Below are 9,480 nucleotides of genomic sequence, written 5' to 3'. Positions count from 1 at the left end.
ATGTCTGTTTATGCTTAAAAAGTAATCTCTCTACCGAAAATTATATTATCAGGAGAAACCTAATAATAATTAAATTTGCATTTAAAAAGAGAGAAAATGACAGTTATAAAATCAAGTTTGACTATGCACTAACTACAAGCAATTTTTCTAAAATCTGACAGCAGAAACTCAACAGCTGAAACAGAATGATGACAATTATTGTGTCAGTTTTTAAGTTTTTGTTGTTTTGTTCAAAACTTTCGTGTACAATAAAATAAAATTGCAATCATTACAAAAAACTTTGTAAACTAAACTTGGTATTTCTGTTACTTGCAAGGAAGTTTTTAAAAACCTTAACACAAATATTTAGCAAAACATTCATTGTGTGCTAAAATATTTTCTATTTTTTGTTATTTAAAAAAAGACAAGTGGGTCACAGTGGGCATAGCCATCTTAAGATTTTGAGGTGGGCCAAAATTTTTGACTAAATATTTTGCCTATTTCAACAAAACATGCTGAATTGGCAAACTAATTTAATCATTTAAAACATAAAAGATATAAGTAGCTAGCTTTTATCAATATAGACAAGCAAAACATAGTAACCTTTATGGTGGGAAACAGATCACATGAGGTATAAACTACAGGCGTTGGACAAACAATTTTACACCTCATGTGATCTGTTTCCACCGTATAATGTACTCGTAATCATTCTTGTGTCATTTGTTCAGTTTGTGCTTTTCAGTCCAGAGTGTCGTTACAGTTATAGTGCAAAGTCAAATTTATGTTGAGATTTTCATTTTATGTATATTGCAGATTTAGTTCCTGATGAGGACACACGTACGTGTCGAAAACCTTTGATTTATTATGTTAGATAGTTTGTTTTGTATGCAATAGATTATGTTAAACCCGCTAAGGTTACTTTGTTTTGCTTGTCTATGGTTTAAAAATGCAAACTCTCTACCAAAGCTTTTATCAATATTAAATAGACTTTTCCAAACTTTTTTTAACTAAAACATAATAAATATTTACAACGTTATTACCAAATACCACCACAATTAAAAGCCCATTTGTCGCTTCCGCCAACCAGACCAGCAGCCCAGCAACTCGATTTATCTTTTACGATGGCAATAAAGTACATACTAGTCTGAGAGGAGATAAAAAGGCATCGCTGAGGCGTGTGTTTGACTCGTTTCTTGCACCAAAAAAGATCTCTCAGCCTCAAGAGTTGTCGAGGCTAACACCACGGTGACATGGATTGGGAATGTGTGTTTGTTCACCACTCAAGGAATCTGTAAGCGCTCCGGCCATTCGAGCAAATACTTTTTAAATCTTCATCTCCGGGGTCAAAGCAAAATTGAACAAGCTTAAATATATTCCCTTTATTTCAAAAAGTCCGCACAAAATTATGTGAGGCTACTTGAGGCACGTAACATCACTGGAAGTCGTTATGCTCCTGTTTTCTATCGCTTGCGTATAGCGTATTTTGCCTCCAAGTTTACGCACACATTCCAACCTGTTTCCATGCTTTTGACGAAAGTTTTGCTTGTTTAGGTATTTGCCTTCATAGATAACCCGGTATAAAATTCATATGATAAGGTGGCTAAAGGTTTAAAATTCGAAATCGCAGAGTGCAAATCTCGACTTAACTAAAATTGACTGCCAATACAACACAATGCCTTTTCAATGGCGAAAATCATAGCTAAGTAGACTACACGAGTAGTAAAATCATGATAGGATGATATGTGGTCTGCAATGTAGGCTAACACTGTATGGCAGAGGCGTAATAAAGACCAGCGTAATGAACGACCATCTGCTCATAAAATGCTAGAAATGCAATTATTGACAGTTAAAATTTTAGAAAATTTGGAGGGTTATGGCCTTTTGGCCCCCTTGGCTACGTTTATGGTGGGTCACTGAAAATCTGCGATAGGTACCTTGGTGACCCGCAGGTTAGTGGTCCGCCATTCCTGTTTTACAACATGGTTGTGTGTTTTGCCATGTGAAACAAGTAGTCATTGCCTGGTTTAGATCCTTGACAAGCTTAGTCGTGTCTGCTTGACAAAACGTGGGAATAGAAACAAATTATCACTTGCTACACCTTATGATAGTTTAGCTTGTTTTACACCAGCGGAGTGTATCATGTTATGAAATTAAGTGCCTAGTGAATGACCTCATTCAATGTTTATTACAAAAAGGTTGTAGAATCAAGATTAAAACTCTTTTAGTATTATTGCATCAGTAATCATGCATTAGTTCAGTGCTTCTACCAGATGTAATCTAATAGTAATATATACTGTGAATAAAAACTATCAAATAGCATTGATGTCATTAGCGTACAACACATAATTTTAAGTATTTAATACACTGCATAAAGAATATAATCAAAAACAAGACTATCTATTTTATTCACTAAAACATACAAGTTAGTGATGTTTTCCCATCTGATGCCTCGCCAAAACCAGCATCGTTTCTTGCTTGAACTGTGAAACTATACTCTGTGTTCGATTGTAAGTTGTTGATAGTTGTTGAGGGTTTATCAATGTTATCTTCAAAACCCGATGTTCCTTCAGTTGATGTCCAATTGACTCTGTAAGTTTTTGAAGCTGAACCTTCGTTGGTAACCTCCCATTTTAATGTAATTGAAGTTGCTGTTGTTCCACTATTGCTGACTGATGGAGAGTTGGATTTGCCTGGCACTGGAAATAAGAACTCATTTTTAGACCTTTTTTTTCTAACAATTTTTGCTCATTGGCCAAGAACATATGCAGTATTTATAACATTTCCGTGGCACATGTGATACAAAGTTGTGTTACAGTTTAACGAAGAATGTAAGGCGATTATTATCAAACTTAAAAATATATGTAGAACTACTGCTCACAACTGATTCTTCCACAAAGTCGCTGTGGTTGACTACCTGTGTGTCTATTAAAATATTTCCATATTCCATATTATTTTCACATAAAAAAGTGCATAAATTATTGACATTAAGCTACAACTTTATATTATTGCAATACAATACTCACAAGTTACATTTGTTTCAGGGTCTGATGCCTCGCCACGACCAGCATCATTCCTTGCTTGAACTGTGAAACTATACTCTGTGTTCGATTGTAAGCTGTCAATAGTTGTTGAGGGTCCATCAATGTTGCCCTTATAACCTGGTGTCCCATCAGTTGGTGTCCAATTGACTCTGTAAGTTTTTGAAGCTGAACCTTCGTTGGTAACCTCCATCCATTGCAAAGTAATTGAAGTTGTTGTTGTTTTATCAACGTTGAATGACGGAGAGTTGGATTTCTTTGGCACTGTAAAACAATCACCTAAATTTGCATTACAGAAGTGATTTTTTTGTGTTCGATAACCCTCTTGTTTCTTTTAAAATGGTTTGATGTTTAGTGTGATTTGTAAAGTTCTGTCGAAACGCAAAAATGTTTTCTTTTCAAATTCTTACTCATCATCATCATCACTCAGTCATAAGTGAAATCAAAGAACAGGTAGCTGTGCAACGATCAGCAGTATAAGTATGTATTGACTTTTATATGCAAGAAAGGTCTTTGATTCACTTTGTTATTCACTTTTAGTTTTGGCCTATTTGTAGGTGTGGTCACTAGGTGTGGTCTACACGGGAACTATAAAACTGATAGTTTCGATATAATGACTGCATGATAACAAAGATGATTTGATATGGGACCGAAGTATATTTGATGGTGTTCGCAATTTTGCGTAAATACGTTATCAAAATGCTTTACGACACATAAAGTTTTGGCGGTCATCAATATTCCATAGAAAAGTATTTATGAAATAGCGATCTAATTCTAAGGTTTCTAAACTGCAACTCATGAAGTTACTTCACCATCCCACTGAAGCATGCTAGCAATGCGATAAAATAGATTACGTTGCTCGTAGCGGTGATGTAGCCTAATGAAGACATACACAGCAGACAAGAAATGATCAAAATAACAAAGTGGAAAGATGACGTTTTTCAAATGTTTCTATTTTTTTTTCATCAAATGTCATTGCAGTTACGATAAAAAAGTGAAAACCAAAAAATTAAAATTTTAACTTTGAGGCCTATGGGTACCTATTCAAACACTTTTTTTCAGTTTTGTGTTAGTTTGGTGATTTTTGTATATCTTTAGGGTTGAATACATTCTTTTTTCCTAAAGATGTGTGGCTTTAAAATTTGTAAGCGATTATGAAATCAAGCTCTATTTTCCATAGAAGTTGTCTTTCAAGATTTTTATTAAGCCATCGTAGTGGGCTTCCTAAGCCTCAATTTTCTTAAAGCTAACTGCAAAAATACATTGACTATCTTGCCACAACAATAAGGAATGATTTCTGGAGAGAAGTAAAGACTAAAGAGAAGCGGAAACTCTTTAAAGGCAAGATAATAAGAATATATGGCTTGCACACTATACCTTCAATTTTTCGTAGGTCAGTCTTTTCGGCTCATTTTCAAAATTCTCTACAAGTTTTGAAAATTAAGCTAAGCAGCACACGAATTCTTAATGATTTTGAACTATAAAATTACATAGCAGAAGATATCGTGTATTTGAAATAAGGCAGTCAAAGAATCTAAGTTACCGCCGTAAAATATGCAAAGAGCAAAACAGTAAAAAAACTATCAGTATAGTGCTTCACAATAGAACTTGAGTTTTCATAATGTGACTTTTGAGGTTTGTATTACAATAATAACTTTTGTTTCATAACGTATTTATAGGCCAGGGCCGTAACTTCGTCAGTTGGGGCCACGGTGCAAAAATTTAATATGAGGCCCCCCATTTTATTTTTCTGTAGCCTACATTTTTTCAGTAAAGACTCGTGCAACGCTTTTATTGTTTTACTGCTTTTCCATTGCTCATATATGACACCTGTCTCGTCATCATGAGCTTTCATGGCCTCAAATTCACTAAATAAATTTCCAGTCCTTTAAACCTGTTGTACCTCATGGGTTTTGAAGTGTGTTAGAAACCCCTGAAGAAGCATTTTCATGATGAAATAAGTAGCAAGGTTAGCATTAAACACGGTCCGTGCTTGGTGAATATATTAGTTTTAGACCTGATTGTGTTAAATCGCACAAGGTGTTACATAGTACTTATAATTTGTTGAAAACGAACGACTTTTTTGGAAAGGATCTTCAAGAAAATGTCCTTGAGGTTGTTTGGGACCTGATGCAATAACTTTCTTGATATTCGAGTTTGCGATAATGGCGGAAAGGTTATAATTTTTGCTTGCACCTTAACTATCATTAATATTAGTATGGGATTTTTTTCTTCGCTGGTATTATTGTTGGAACTGTTATCGTCAACAAGTAGGGAAGCAGTTTCCATCTTATGCTAACGCGTGGATTATTCTCTTCATCATCAAGATCTAATAAAGTTTCACGTGTATTACTACAACTTTTTTGAAAAAAAAGTATGAAAATAATTTATGTTTTGTGATCTTCTGGCTCGGAGGTTCTGGCTGCCTCAGCTACTTTTTTTCAGAGGATCTCTTTTGTGCCCAGGATTGAGCTCTCTTCTTATCAAATTGTGGTAAACTAGAGGTTTATGATGTTGTTACTCAAAGCCTAAAAAGTTTACTAAAAGTTTTTCACTTTCGCTGAATAATTCTAGCAACGCAGTGGTCAAATACGAAATTAAAGCATGGGTGTTACGAATTGAAACAATTGCGTCACAGAGTAATAATCGCAAAGAATGAAAATGAGCTGGGCCAAACACAAACATTAAGTTGCAAGAGTGGGCCCCCAAGTAATCTAAGTCACGACAAGTAATAAACAAAAACTTTGGTAGAGAGTTTGCATTTTTGTACCATAGACAAGCAAAACAAAGTAACCATAGCGGGTTTAACATAATGTATTACTGTTACACACAAAACAAAATATATAACATAATAAACCAAACATTTGCGACACGTACGTATGTATGTACACGTATGTATATTGCGGATTTAATTTCTGATGAGGACACACGTACGTGTCGAAACGTTTGATTTATTATGTTATATATTTTGTTTTGTGTGTAACAGTACTACATAATGTTAAACCCGCTAAGGTTACTTTGTTTTGTTTGTCTTATAAACAAAAATTTAGCACGAAAAATATTATAGGCTACTTTTTTAGTTTCATAACAAAATAATAACAAGTTTACATAAAATTTAACGTAAATAGTTTACAATAAAATGTAGCAATGCGGGGCGCCTTTACTTTGGGGGGCCGGTGCATTGCACCTGCTAAGCCCGCGGTAGTTACGGCCCTGATGTAGGCCTACATCTGAAGACTAGAAGAGTTATTGCTCATACAATTGGATGATGTTTTAGAATTAAATTCAACCGTTCTTGGTCACGAAATGAGTAATTACAATATTTAAAATGACTACAAATTATGCTGTAAAAGTTTGTTGCATTGAAAAAGATCCTGTCCCAGTTTTGTGACACCAGCCTATTGAACCTGATCTAAGTAAAAAAATAATTCTTTTGTACTTTAAAAGGTTCAAAACAATGCTTTAAATGCAGTACCGGTAAGTTAGTAATACTGTATTTTCATGTGTAGCTTATAACCAAGCGAATATTGCACTACAGTGGTTCCCAAACTATGGCATGCATACTATTAGCAGTATCCGGAAGTCTTCCAGGTGGTACACGAAAAACCCACTTAAGTTGACAATATTTAGTTAAAATAAAATAATAGAATTTGCGCGAACTTTCAGATTACACAATGTGCATTACTGTGTCATAATTAATTTTACTTAAAAAAAGAGTTTGAGCATTTATGATGCAACCCCTATAGGTTAGAAGTTTTCAAACTTTTTTCGTTGCAACGCCTTAGGAAACGTTTGCTAGACTTGCGACGTACCAAGCGATAGGAATTCTAATAATTTTTATTTATTTGATCTTCTACATATGCGACAGCTAAACAGCTTAATTATACTCAGCAGTCTAATATTAACAATCTGTTTGTCGGAGCCCTGTGCTGATCTTCGTTAAACTTTCTTGCATTTTATTGTACTTTTAGAGATTTTCTGAATGTAGGTGGTATGGGAACACTGTATGAAACTGCTAAATGGTACGCAAATAGAAAAAGTTTGGGAATCACTGCACTACATGATATGCAAATTGAAATTCCATACCAACTATAAGCATATAACTCACGAGTTGTTCCGGTATCTGACAAACTTTCGTCGCTGATCACGGTTTTACTACTTGTTCTCGACGTAACAGTGATGATGTAATTCGTGTTGGAAGTGAGGTCGTTGATGACAAGAGATGGTGGAGAATTTTGTTTCGAAGTTGACTTGATTGACCCTGATTCGTCCTCAGTTAGTTTGTAAGTAACATCATATCGCGTAACAGGAAAATTCCCTCCATTTTGCTCGTCATTGTCTGTCCACGATATGTCAAGTGAAGTGGCAGTTGAGGTTGATATTTGTATGTCTTCTGGAGCTTTCGGACCTGATAAAATTTGAACAGAAGATTAACAAAACTTGTTTAAAGGCATACTAAAGGAAAATTTCAAACCGGAATTAAGCATTAAAATGAGTAAACTGAACATTCAAGAATACATTTCAAAAACAATTACCCAAAAAAATTTGTTTTCAATGGCGCTGGCAAGGCCCAAAGTCCAGTGTTTCATTTATTTTCATTTTTTTTCAAAATGACCAAAACGTGCAAACACAGCTCAAGATACGTCATAAAGTCCAGCAATAACAAAAGCCACGTTACCAATCTGATGTTTTGAGCAAACTGTCTGCTGTTTTGATGTTAAAATGTGCTGTTTTGATGTAAATACATACATAGCCTTCAGTCAAATCGCCCGCAGTAACAATTATTGCGTGATCGGTTGATTGCTAGACTTTATGACGTAGACTTTATGACGTTCTTTACAGTCGCACGCTTCGTTGCTCAGGCCAATCTCGTTTTGAAAGCTCTGACAAAAGCACGCGCACAATGGTGGTCAGACCGCAATGGGGCAAAATTTTATTGAAAATCGTTTTATGGTAGCATGTTAAACACAAAGAACGTGGAAAATCGCCAAGTCAGGTTTTTCCTTTAATACCCCTTTAACTTATATTGCTGGCCACTTACGTAGCAAACGAAAAAAAATGAATAAGTAATAAACTTAATAAAAACTTAAAATAATAGTTTTCTGTAACTTGAAGCTTTTGCTAGGCCGGACCATACGAAATAAAGACAATGATAAGATTGTGATTAAACTTACACAAAATCCGGATATGTTTGGAATGCTGATTACAAAAATAAAAGTGGAATCATTGGTTTTATAATTTTTAATGATAAGTAGGGCGATTTTTTTGTAACCTAAAGAATTCAAAAAAGTAACATTATTTTTGCGAGAAAGTAACCAAAAAGTAACTTTATTCAACGAAAACAAGAAGGCGAAAGAAAAACAGCAATTGAACATTAAAAAAACATTTAAATTAGGTTCAATTTGTGCTCAAATTATAGTTGCACATTCAAATTACACATATATAATGTTTTAAATCAAATACTGTATAGCAATAACTATATTTGATTTAATTCGCTTTGCTTTGCTTTTTTGCTTAGCATTGAGCACTTTTTGTAGTATTAATAGTTTTCATTGTTTTTACATAATGTTTTACATTCTGTGGCAGAGAGTTTCTGTCAATCAAACACTTAAGCTGTTGCAGGGAAAACAAGTGGTTAAATATAGTTAACACAATTTGTTTCATGGAAAAAATTACTTTACCAGTTTTTGGGAATAGGCTACACGCGATACAAACAAGCATGGGCTCGTGCAAACCTAAAATCCGTACCATAGTAGAAGATATATTAAAAGTCTTGGCATTAGGCCTACATAGAATGTAAATTCATCTCTACAGTAGCGATGAAAGATAAATAAATTAGGGAATCAGGCAAAAAGGTATGCCAAAAGGTATGCAAAATAAAGTGATCTACTAAATGAAAAGTAACCTAAAAACACAAAAAGTGACTTTTGATAACTTTATAACTTCTTAAATATTGACCCCACAACCATAAAATTTTAGTTCTATATTTCTTTTGTTAATTGGTACAACCAAAAAAAGTAACTTTAGTAACAAAACATCGCCCTAGTGATAAGGCTCACTTTTTCTGATGCCGAATTTTGTCTATTTTTAATACATCTGGGAAAAGACAAAAAAAAATTGTTTGTCAAAAAATCACAGCCGACTTCAGTAAACAAAAACAAATTATCAAGAAAAATATTACTTGAATGACAAACCATCGGCAAAACAAGTTCAATATTGAAATAGAAATTGCCCCATTTTCTCTTAAAACAAGTCTACGACCAATAACCTTCCTACTGCTACATATGGTCCAGAAAACGGGTTACTCTTAAACTACTGTAAGATAAATGTAAAGAACAAATGTTTGAAATGAACATATGGAATTGAAAGATTTGGAATGCAGCCTGCAAAATGAATAACTATAAACTGAGTATTGTCCATGTCATGACCATTTGATAGAGTTAAAGCATACTCACTCAGAAAG

The sequence above is a fragment of the Aplidium turbinatum genome, chromosome 17 (genome assembly GCF_918807975.1).
Source record: "Aplidium turbinatum chromosome 17, kaAplTurb1.1, whole genome shotgun sequence".
Lineage (NCBI taxonomy): Eukaryota > Metazoa > Chordata > Ascidiacea > Aplousobranchia > Polyclinidae > Aplidium > Aplidium turbinatum.
This window is presented reverse-complemented; position numbering follows the sequence as displayed.